At 34.3% G+C, this 12052-nt stretch overlaps 1 protein-coding gene across 13 annotated transcripts in view; it reads left to right on the plus strand.

Annotated features, from left to right (window-relative positions):
• LOC106468799 (CUGBP Elav-like family member 2) overlaps positions 1-12052 on the plus strand; it is a 371251-nt gene that overhangs the window by 106598 nt on the left and 252601 nt on the right. The gene's annotated exons all lie outside the window — the stretch shown is intronic.

Genomic DNA, 12052 nt, shown 5'->3' on the forward strand with positions numbered 1-12052 from the left:
AGGGCGAGCATGTTTGGTGGTATGCGGATTCGAACCCGCGACCATCAGATTGTGAGTTGAGCGCCTTATCCATCTGGCCATGCCGGGCCATATTATAAAGTAAATTACAATCAGCAGTTATTATTGTATTACGAATTTGATGTCAATAATGAAATAATTTTTCCTTCACCAAAAGAGTCTTTCATCTATTTTAAGATTGATAACTGTTTTCAGGACTTGTCGAAGAATATGTGATGGGCAGGTTTGGGTTTAGCATATTTATTCACTTTGGGTTTAGTATGTTTATCCACTTGACCGCTGATCGTAATTTAACTTCGTCGAATTTGATTCCATATAATCTGTTATTTGCGATAATAATCCGAAGTCCCTTGGAAAACTTCACTCTCCGCTATATACACAGCTTCATTGGTTTGTATTATTTTAGAGCATGGATAATAAAACTATTTTCTGCTTATCTATTCCCGCTTGTTTTAAGCACTTCAATTTTCCGACATAAATTTTATTACTCTTATAAATTTTTATGCCTTAGATTTTATACTATATAGATTTATTATGTACAATGACTTGGGTTGAAACTCTTGTTTATTTTAGAACTGAAACTTTAACAGTGTAACGTACATCAAAGTTTAACTACTTCGGTATATTGTTCAAGTGTAGCAATCGGTTCATGTAGCATTTTCTGCCCAATGAAGGAGAAGAAGAAGACATTTATGACGGTGGAGAAATGACATAATCTTGATTTACTGTTCTATAACAAATAACAAGTCGGAAAACGGTCCATAAACACAACCATGTAAAAGTTTGGTCCATTTTTTAACTTAAAGCTGATTTCAAAGTCATGTGCTTGAATGGAGTTACTTGCACCATAAGCTATATACGTGTTCAAAGTATTACGTCTCAACACCTTTGTGTGTAAGGTACTTGTTTCTTTACGTTGAAACTGGACAACAGAAAGATACTCGACCGATGTACGAAAATAGTTATGTTTTGAAGTAATGAGGTAAAATTTAGTTTCCTTTAAGTTAGGCCTCCTAATGCTCAGTGGCAAGTCTGCAGTCTTAAGGCGCTAAAATTCAAGGTTTGATACCTGTATCGTATCTGTTATGTTTCACGGTGGATCTTGTAAAGCTAAAATCTGGGGTTCGATTCCCCGCTGTTGACAGAGCCTTTTGTTCAGCTTTGCGCTAAATCAAAGAATCGTATGTTCTTCGTGGTGGATAGTTTTTTTCTGTATTCTCAGAAATATCTGATTGAGGGTAAACAATCTATACATAGCAATGATATGTGTCTTGAGTGTGAATTTCGTACTTATTGTCGATTGATTAGATGGTTTAACAGCACTCAGAAAAATACATCATCTCTACTACTCACGTTATTGTCCCGTTGTGATTCTGTGTATCATCTCTACTACTCACGTTATTGTCCCCTTGTGATTCTGTGTATCATCTCTACTACTCACGTTATTGTCCACTTGTGATTCTGTGCATCATCTCTACTACTCACGTTATTGTCCTTTTGTGATTCTGTGCATCATCTCTTATTACTCACGTTATTGTCCCCTTGTGATTCTGTGCATCATCTCTTATTACTCACGTTATTATCCCATTGTGATTCTGTGTATCATCTCTACTACTCACGTTATTGTACCCATGTGATTATGTCATGTACTTTTTTGGGGGGGGGATCAATGGGGATGGTCCTGAAATAGCAAGCATTGAGGGTTTATTATTCTTTTTATCACCTTCAAAAGCTACAAGTCTTTAAATTTTGTTGTTGTATTTTGCTTAACATTTAATGAAGAAATTCTAAAATAAAGGCTATACCAAAGATAGTTACTCTCACACTTCCCAAAATCTTTAATATGGATAACATTTGAATTGCAGCACCAAAACATAATGAACCTTTGTCAGCCTGTTGCCATATTTTTCGCATATGCTCGCATATTAACTTGAAACAGATGAAAATTGAAAATAAATCGTATACTGTTCTGTGGTAGTTAACTTTTGAATCACTCTGCAATGTTTTATTTTTTGGTTTGTGTATATAACTTTACTCTCTGATGTTTACTAGTTAATATGCAAGACTTGCATCTTTTGCAGAAAGTGAAATATATATTTTTTGATGAAGATAATCAACTTATTCTTTATTTATGCACGCACCTGACGTCAAGTGCATTGAAAATGAACACAAATGGTAAACAAGACCCTATTTGTATCAATAATAATGGCCTTTTTGAATATTTCTATTTATTACATTCGGATGAGAATGAATTCTTTCATACACTTCAAGTGCATGAGTACACGTATTTTATAAAAGGTATGTCTATTTAATTCAAATATCCAATATTTATAGCAACATTTGTCTTTTACTTTAGATTTCTTAAAATATGCTTTGCTCCATTTTTTTATTTTTGCTTAACACTGCTTAATGAATATAATAACTTACCATTGTAGGTTTATCAAAATTCTGTCTTATTTTAATACCATATAACGAGCCTTTGACCAGTATTAATTCATAATGTGTGTTTGTGAAAGTGTTTTTCCGCAAACTCCCACAGTTTTGGAGCTAGCAGAACTAAACTTGGCAGGTGGACTCGGAGTGGTACTGGAGTGTCTTTATACACGCCCACATACAACCTAAATACCTGCCATGAAGAAGAAGAAAGGGGCCTAAAACGCATCTGGAAGATCACCCAGGAATGATGATGATGGTCTAGGAGAAGGTTTTCAGGGACACTGAACATCAATCTGGCATTGTATTCTATGTCCCTGGCTCCCTCGGGGTTGCTATGTTCGAAACTGTGTTTGTACTGCCATACACAAGTTAGCAAGATCGAACATGGATGAGGTACCACGGGCGTATATCCGAACGGGTTTGCTCTCGAGTACGAACCCTCCTTGAGTTAGCCGCAGAAGTAACTGAAGATAACGGAGGAATTTTATCAGTACATTCGGGTTTCTGTGAAGCATAAGGGGTTCTTGGAACCCCGCGGTGGAGCAAGGGCATCTTAGACTAGTCAGCGTCTAAATTGTGAAAGATAATAAATTTAAGCACGTGCTACATACTATTCATATAGCTTGGGAAGTGTTAAATTGACATATATATTTTCTACACTTATTTAAGGATCTAACGCTTTCTGTCATTCGAGAATTAGGACATTAGATTAATTAGTCAATTGACGTGTTAATTACTGCTTAAACCATGTCAGTTTGTGTTCAGTACTGAGGGTGGATATGTGTGTGTGTGTGTGTAAGACTGTTTAAGTTGACAAAACTACAAATATTTAGTGATTTTGTTTTAAACTAGTTTAAGAACTGTCTAGAATGGAGTGCGTGAGGGATATTGAGAATGTTTAATCAAACATATCCTTAACGATTACTTCGTATAATGATCACTATTGCATTGAACACATTATATTTTATATAATGGAATACTTTATAGGAATAGTTTTTAGGACAAATTATGTGTAATATACCTGATATTTGTTTTGGTCATCCGCATTAGTATTAAAACGCAAAGAACTAAAATCTTTTTTGAATTATAACGCTAACAAGATTATGAAGTATCATTAAGTTTTTTTTGTCCCGGAGTTAAAAATACATTCATTCGTAATATGCAGTTTGGAGAAAGACGTTTTATTAACGCGTATACTTCATCTTTATTTTATAGACACAAGACTCGTATACGTTGATTATTTAGTAGATGTGAATGTAGAAACTCGTCTGTGAGGTGAGGCGGGCCGACCTGTGTTGTTTAGGTGAGTTGGGGAACTCGCTCCAAACAAAAATCATTGCTTTCCATGAACAATGTAATGACATAAGGTGCACATTCAGGTTTTGAATGAAAACGGTCCACTCTTCTACTCGTTTGCCATATGTTAATGAAACTTGGAAGTAATTTTGATTTAATAAGTGGAGAAACTTGGGTTCTCCTAGAGTATACATAATTTCTGTGTTTGTCCTTGTTTTTCAGTAATATATATACTGTTAGCTGTCTGGAATGTAAGAGAACAACTATGCTTGTCGTGAAAAAGGTGATGTTTGTGAGATCGCGTTCTTTTATGCATTTAACTATTAGAGTATTATTGGTCTTAATAATATTCCTGGAAAACAAAGCTAAAAAACAGAAGTATAAAAAGATACGAGATTTCATTCGAATGCTAAAAAGTACAGGAAACCGAGCGTGGGACAAGCGTGCAGAGCTCGAGAGAGAAATTCGATAGACTTTAGAAGTGTTGCAATATAACGTGGAATCGATTTGTGTGCATCAGCTGTTTGTGCACGTGAAATGCAGCGAAGCGAATAATGGACTTGCATTCTCTGTCCTTTGTCGTCCGATGATCATTCTATAACGTAGGATTTAACAGTAGTTATACTCGAGTATACCCTAATTGAAAAGAAAGTCTTCTGCCGTATGTAAACTCGTTGGTTTAATATTTATTTCTTTAATATTCTATCCACACTGAACTGTTTAACGTGTTGTTCGGCAATTATACGTCGATTTAAAAAAAAAAGTTGCAACGAATCTTTTTTAACCGACTGTTTTTGAAAGTTGTTTAATTATGTACACTGATTTTTTTTTTTCATTGTGAAAGCAAGGTTTGAATTAGAATCACTCGCATATGCACAAAAGAAACCGTTCATCTAAATTCATCCAAACTTCATGATTATGTATATATTTTTCTCTCTCTCCGCCCGTCTGGAACTTTAAATTACACAGCGGTATCTTAAAACAATGTAAAGTTTTTTGTGTAGTTCTGAAAAGAAAAAAAACGTTCTACGTCCAGTTTGAAATTTGAATTATTTAGAAACAAAAATCAGAATTTTTCAAACCATTGTGAAATTTGCATTTGAATTACATGCAAGAGGGAGAGTGATTAAAAAAGAACAACTTAAGTCGGTTTTCATTTTCATTCACACACACATGAAGAGCATGGAAAAAATTCTCATCCATTTTGAATTTAGCATTTGGTATATAGAAAGAAGTAAAAGTTGTAACTTACTTTTATTATTAAATGTTAATTTGAATTGTGTTCAAGCGCAAAATATTCTGCAAAAATGCCTATTTGAAAATGTTATTTGAATAAAAAAAAAGAAATGCCAAATTTTATTTCTATATAACTTGGAATTATAATTAGATTGTATATATATATTATATTGTATTTTTTAATTTTTACAACTATACGAAAACGTATCTCCCAATCTACTTTGAAAGTTCACTGCGAACTTTACCATGTATAATAACTCCAATAATGGTTGTACGGTTTAACTGTTGATTGCTCTTTTTGGAACGCTGGGTAGAGATTTGTATCGTGAAGTAGGAATATTATTTTTGCGTATATTAAGTTGAACTGCAGAGAAGTTTTGAGTTCTGTTTTGCGCCTTAAATATTTCAGTTTGCTGCTTCTCTATGTTGTTTTGAATTAATTTATACGAACTTTTCCCCTTAATTGTTATTGTTTGTGTTTAATATCTTGTACAGATTTTATTGGAACTAGATCCGTGAAAGTTTTGCATCGAATTAATTTTTAATACTGAAAACTAAGTAATTGTAACCTTTTTCATAACGTTAATTCCACTACCTTTATTTGTTGAAAATAGTCTTCGTGGGATGACATATGGGAACAAAATAAAATACACAGGTTTTTCTTATGTTAATATATTTTACAAGCTTTCGACTGCAGTTGTAAGGCTTAAATTTATAAGTAGCGAAGAATTAAAACACACCATGAAAAAAAGCTAAGTGAACAAAATATAAGTAACAAACGCACGTGAATAGTGTCAATGTAAACCTCTTTGATTAGGTGTATCTCCTCTATCAGTAATTCTCATCACTAATTGTGTAAATTCATATGTATTCGTTCCTTATATTTCATTTATGAACTGTGCAGGTGCTATAACTGGAGTATAAAGATAATTAAGGATCTAGTTTATACTAACTAACATGAAAGATGGCTGCAACCCGATGTTTGAGGCTAAATTACCGCATATTTTGTAACAAAATAGGGATTTTTAGCCATCAGAAAATTTAAAACTCAATATTATTTGTTTCGACTTTTCAGCCCTCATCAAATCTCTGATATACCTGGAACGCAATTTTTACACATCCTGGTTTAAAATGCCAAATGGAACAACTACATGTATTATGAGGAAAAATATTTGCATTTTAACAATGTTCAGTTTCTTAGACCTAACAATATAACAATATACATATTAATTAACAATTAACAAAATGTCAGAAGACTTGAGTATCAAAATCAAAGCCTGCTCAAAGACAGTATAAACTAACAATATTTTGATCACCGAAAGAAGGAATTTTAAAAGATAACGAAACTGTAATAAGTGATAAGTATATTCGTTTCTGAAATAAGTATATAAATTGTCTTTATTTATTGGTTTTATAAACATTCCAAATTGTATATTTGTATATATAGGTTGTGCCAGTGTGGAAATTTATAATTGTACAAAATCAGGAAACTAAATTATATGCTCTGTAATATTGTAAATTGTATTAGCCTGAAAGCTTCTTGGTAGAATGAAATGTGTAAAAATACCATTGTTGGAGGCTTATTAAGATTGAATGACCCACTGAACCTGCTACTTCTAATCCTTAAATGCCACACTAAAATAACAATAAGGCTAACACGCCACACATACGTTATCACAACATGGTTTCTGAAAATCTTAAAATGGAAAACGGGTCTGAGTAGCTTAATCCTTGTTTCCACTAGTAAGTCTTTCAGTAACCTCGTTACAAACATTACAAACTATAGAGATCTGTAGTACCGAATAAAAAGCTGCCTGAGTGATTTGTTGCTGCTTGTGACCGTCTCTGTCACGTGTTCGCAGAGCTCATTTATTTCAATTTAGTTTTGAAATTAAACATAAAAATATATAAATTGTGGACAGTGGACTTGAGAAGTTGCCATCGCCGATTTATGGCAGGACAATGAGGAATAATATTCTACCTTTGTCTACCAAGCTTCTTCAACATCTGATCATTTTTAACTGAGTTATAGAGCAAACATTATGTAAAAAATAGCTCCCCGTGTTAACAGATGTAGATTTTGTTATTTTTGTGACGTTGACCTTACCAAAAACTAATCATTTCTAAGTTAGGTCATGGTCCAAATGTAATGAACTTTCGTCCCTTTTCGAGGAATCCTGCTGACAAGCACACAGGGGCGAAACATAACCTCCGCGTTCTTCAGTGGCGGAGGTAAAAACTATCCAATGCTGTGATGACTATTCCTCCAACTAGTGTAGAGGCAGGGAGAGTTTTAGTGCAATTGGCCTCATCGTTGCAAAATTGCGCACGTCTTTAAATGATAATACTATTGAATTATAAAAGATTTTTAATGTGATGTTTATACCTGCAATTAGTGTAGAGACAGAGAGGTCTTAGTGGTGTTATCTCCTTAGTCTAGATACAAAATTGTGCACGTCTGTGAAAAATATGATTAACAAGCTGTATTTTCACTGATGGTGTGATGTAAATAAAACAATAAAAAGTTTTTCACTTTTTCAGAAATGTTTAACTTTTAACCAGTTAATTATTGATTAATTGGAATATTTAATCATTAACCATGCACCACTTGTGATCCTCATTTATAAAGTACTGAGACTCTTTCCTGTTTCATAAATACCAGAATTATGTGAAATAATTTAGATATCTTCAATAAAATAAAAAAAAAAGAGAGAGAGGAGATCAAATACAAAATGTGAAAAAAAAAATGTTTTACAATACGAAAACACGACAAAATAACCCCATGAAGCTCATTTATATTTTAGAAACTACAGGAAAATAACAGTAAATGGCAGTTGTAAATTGACGCCATATTAGCTTTAAAATTTTGGGAATGACAGTGATGACACGAAACACACAACACTTCTAATAAACATCCTGTGTTTAATTAATAAACACATTTTAGTATTCTTTTGCAGTTTCTAACGTCATCATCATGATGTTACTTTTGATGCCACAAAATGAATATAAATAAAGCCCTTGAGACTTGTCAGTCATGTAATGTGTTGTTAATTAGTTATGTAGTTAGCATTCATGAGTATGTTTCGTGTGTCATTTTAAATACATAAAGCTTCTTACCCAACTTTTCAGAATTATCTCTTACCAGATAGCTGTCCTCTATTTTACTGTAACTAAAATAATTACCTTTATTTATTTTTATGGATGGCTTCTTCCACAAAAGACTTCGTGAGCTTTTATCCCCTACTGTTTATGCTTTCAGACTGGATATGCTTTTGAATAGAAGGCTTGATCCGTGTGTAAATAACATTTGGCCGTAATGTTGAAAGCTAAAACTTTAAGAGCTGGTTATTGACTGTAACATATACTCTGTCCTGTTAAAGCTGTCAGTCCATATGCTGTTAGTTTACTATGGCATCATTCCTCATTACCACTTTCATCCACACACAACTCATTGGGAATAAGCAAGTGTGTCAAAACCTACGAATGTTATTTGTGTACAATACTTTGTGTTCATGTGTTAGTGTGCGTGGTCATCTACTTTGTTTTAAATAAGCTGTCTTAAAGTTTAGAACAGTATCCTTGGCAGTGTCGGTTGGTATATTTGATACATCTATTTTTATCAGTTTTTTATTATTGCACTTTTATTATAAATGTTTTGTATTGTTAGTTTACTATTTTGATTTAGGACTATTGTTTATATAATCAGTAAGGTTCTGTGTTCTATAATGTTGCTTTTGTTGATAGTGCTGGTTGTAATGTTCAATATATATATATATATATATCAATTTACATCTATGATTATACTTTAATATTATTTTGCATTGTTAGCTTAGTATGTGGATTTAGAGCTAATCTAAACCTCCTAAGCCAATAAAACCTCACGAGATATTATTGGTTTTTAAGTTGAAAAATACGTAAAAGCGGAGGCACCCAACTGTTTAAACTGGTTGTATATATATATATATATATATATATAATACATACATACATACATACATACATACATACATACACACACACACAAATCTGTGTCCGTCTGTTTGTCCGTCATCTCACTACTCCTAGGTCGCTTGGCCAATCTCAAACAAACTTCGTGGGATGATAGTTTGGAACAAGGTGCATGTTAATGGGTGATTAACAACCACTTCACCCCATTATTGCTGTTATTGAGCATTTATTATCTTTGTCGTAACTTAAAGTTAACTACATTTATAGATGGCGCCACGTCCTTATACAAAAATTATTAAATTTTCTATAACGGATAGAGGGCACACAAACGTCTTATATATCTCAGAAAGTGCGCTAGCACTCTCTATGAAGGAATGCAATGACAAGAAATGCCAACAACTATTGGAATAATACATAAACGCAGCTTAAGCTTCTGCTCTAACAAGCCATCGTAAGACTGGTATGAAGAGCCGTTTCTTGAGTTATACCCACTTTCTACTTTGACCCGTGACGTTTCAACTTAGGTCCGTATGACACTTCTGCGGCCAATGACCGTCAATTTATTAATCACGTGAAACACCGTGGAAGGATAATAAGAGCTGGGTGTTGAAAGCACCCATACCGCCACCACTTTGGCCATTAACTCTTAATACAAAGTCATCTCGACATTCGCACCGATACCATGTTTTATGTAAAAACCGCATACAAAACTCTTGATGAAGGTAAAGTCAATAATATAATAATATGCTACGTTATCAATATCACCCCCCCCCCATTTTTTAAAGTTCATAACCTGGACAAAGGACGGGTACCTCAGCTTGTTATCTTTTTAAGTAGAAGCGTAAAAATATCATAACTGAATAACTGTAGTCACCGCTGGATTTAGTTGTGGTTTCGATTTGAGTAGATAGTTTGCTTTAAGGGGAAGTTTGTTAATAGTATTGTGGTAAAAATTTCTAGGGAAAATATTGTACTTTTACTCCTGTGGATGTACTATAAATGATTTAGATTTAATGCTAAATTACTGATGATAAAATAATCAGTGTTTGTAACATTATTGCTACTGTAGCCCACCAGTGGCTCAGTGGCAAATATGATAGCTTATAACCTTAAAATCGGGTTTCGATACCCGTGGTGGGCATAGTACAGATAGTCCATTGCGTTAGCTTTATTCTTAACAACAAACAATTTGTTACTGTAGTATTACTGTTTATGGGTAAAAGATAATATTGTGACGTTACTCCCCATAAAGTTTATGTAGTTATGTATCCGCAGAGAGAGATACTGTTTTTCTTTTATTTATTCTTCTTCCAAATACTTTTCAATCGACCGCCATTCCTTTGTTTCTCGACGGATTAACTTGAAACTTCATAGGGCTATCTATACCTTGATCCAATACGCCCAGACACCTGTTTCATTTTTCTTTTCATTTGAGCCTTTTAAACGGCTTTATGGGGTGAAAAGTCAAACAACCCCAAAAAATATTTTTTCGGCTCCTATGCGGTCATATTTATGGCAAACAAGATGAAAATTGACACAAATATAAATTTTCATGCGCCCAACACATTGATAAAAGAGAAAAAAAAAAAAAGGTGAATTTGCCCATTTTGAATCTTTTTCTTTAGGGAGGTCAGAGTTCACAAAAAAGCACAATTTTGTGGTTTTGCTCAATTACTTGGAATTTGGTACAAAAATAATTTTCTACAGGCAACACGCATTGACGAGCAAAAATGTTGGACTTGCCCTTTTTTGATAATTATAGGTGGGGGGGTCAAAATGCCACAAAAAACATAAATATTAAGGGTTTCATGACAGTTATTCCACCGTATTCGGCCAATTTACACGGGATTTGGTACAAAGATACCTTCTTGCAGGTCTGAAGCAGTGATATAGACAGTTTTCGATTATTTGGTTTTCGTGATTTTTATAGTCAAAATTGGCTATGTTGGGATTGCGTGGCGGAGACATATTGCATTCGCCCGCGAATGTGGGTTTCTGTAATTTTACTCGGTGATTAATTATTGTGTTTGTATTGAGTAGTGAAAACGTAATGCTATACTACTATTTATCGGAAGTGGAGTTGTAGTTTTTTAATATACTGGGGACTTAGTTTGTAGGCGTTAATGTCTGTTGGGTGTATAGTGTTCTGGTGTTACTATTTACTGTAATCAGTATTATACTTTACTATGTTTTTGGAACATAGCATTGTAGCTGTGTTCTTTTCTAGGAAGAGGGCTAAGACGGGCTTGGTCTAGTGGCTAGCATTCCCAAACTGCTGTAGATCCAAAAGTTCCTGTTTCACGTCCTGTTGCTGTAGATATGTGTTCTGTACTTTAAGGCCATGGGTGCGCCATAAGAGTGACAGTCAAATCACTTTATTAGGTGAAGCAAGACTATACAAGAGTTGGCGATGGGTGCTTTTGACTAGTTGCCTTCCCTCTTATCTGTTAGTTCAAAACTAGGTACGGCTATACAAATGTACACAGCGTGGTCACAAGTAAATAAACACCACCTTTTCAGAAAAAATGAAAATTTTCAGTCATATTCACATGAATTGATATATATTTATAAATTAATATCTAGTAGATCTTCCTTTCGCTTTGTGGAGTTCGTTGATCCTTTGGGGCATCGTGAGAATCATCTCATCAATTTTAGATTGTGGGATTTTAGCCCACTCTTGTTTAAAATCTTGGAGTAGATCGCTCTTCGAAGTTCGTCTTTTGTTGTTTCTTGACTTGCCGGTCGAGTATGGCCCAGAGGTTTTCGATGGGGTTCATGTCAGGAGATTGGCTCGGCCAGGGAATCTTCTGGATACCATTTTCTTCCTGCCACTTTTGGGTGTTTCTAGCAGTGTGACACGGTGCTCCATCTTCCTGTAACAACGTTGTGTTCTTGTCCACGAAACCCGAGGAATAAAGTGGCAAGAGTCCTTCCTCCAATATTTCTACGTATTTCGCAAAATTTACGTTGTCAACGCATTCCACTAAGCTCGATCTCCCACCAATCTAAACAGGTTCCCAAACCATCACGCTGAAACCACCAAGCTTCACAGTTGGCTTCAATCTGTTGAGCCAAAACTCTTGGTGAGGCATTCTCCAGACCCATATCCTTCTACGGT

Source organism: Limulus polyphemus, unplaced genomic scaffold (assembly GCF_000517525.1).
Source record: "Limulus polyphemus unplaced genomic scaffold, Limulus_polyphemus-2.1.2 Scaffold91, whole genome shotgun sequence".
Taxonomy (NCBI): Eukaryota; Metazoa; Arthropoda; class Merostomata; order Xiphosura; family Limulidae; genus Limulus; species Limulus polyphemus.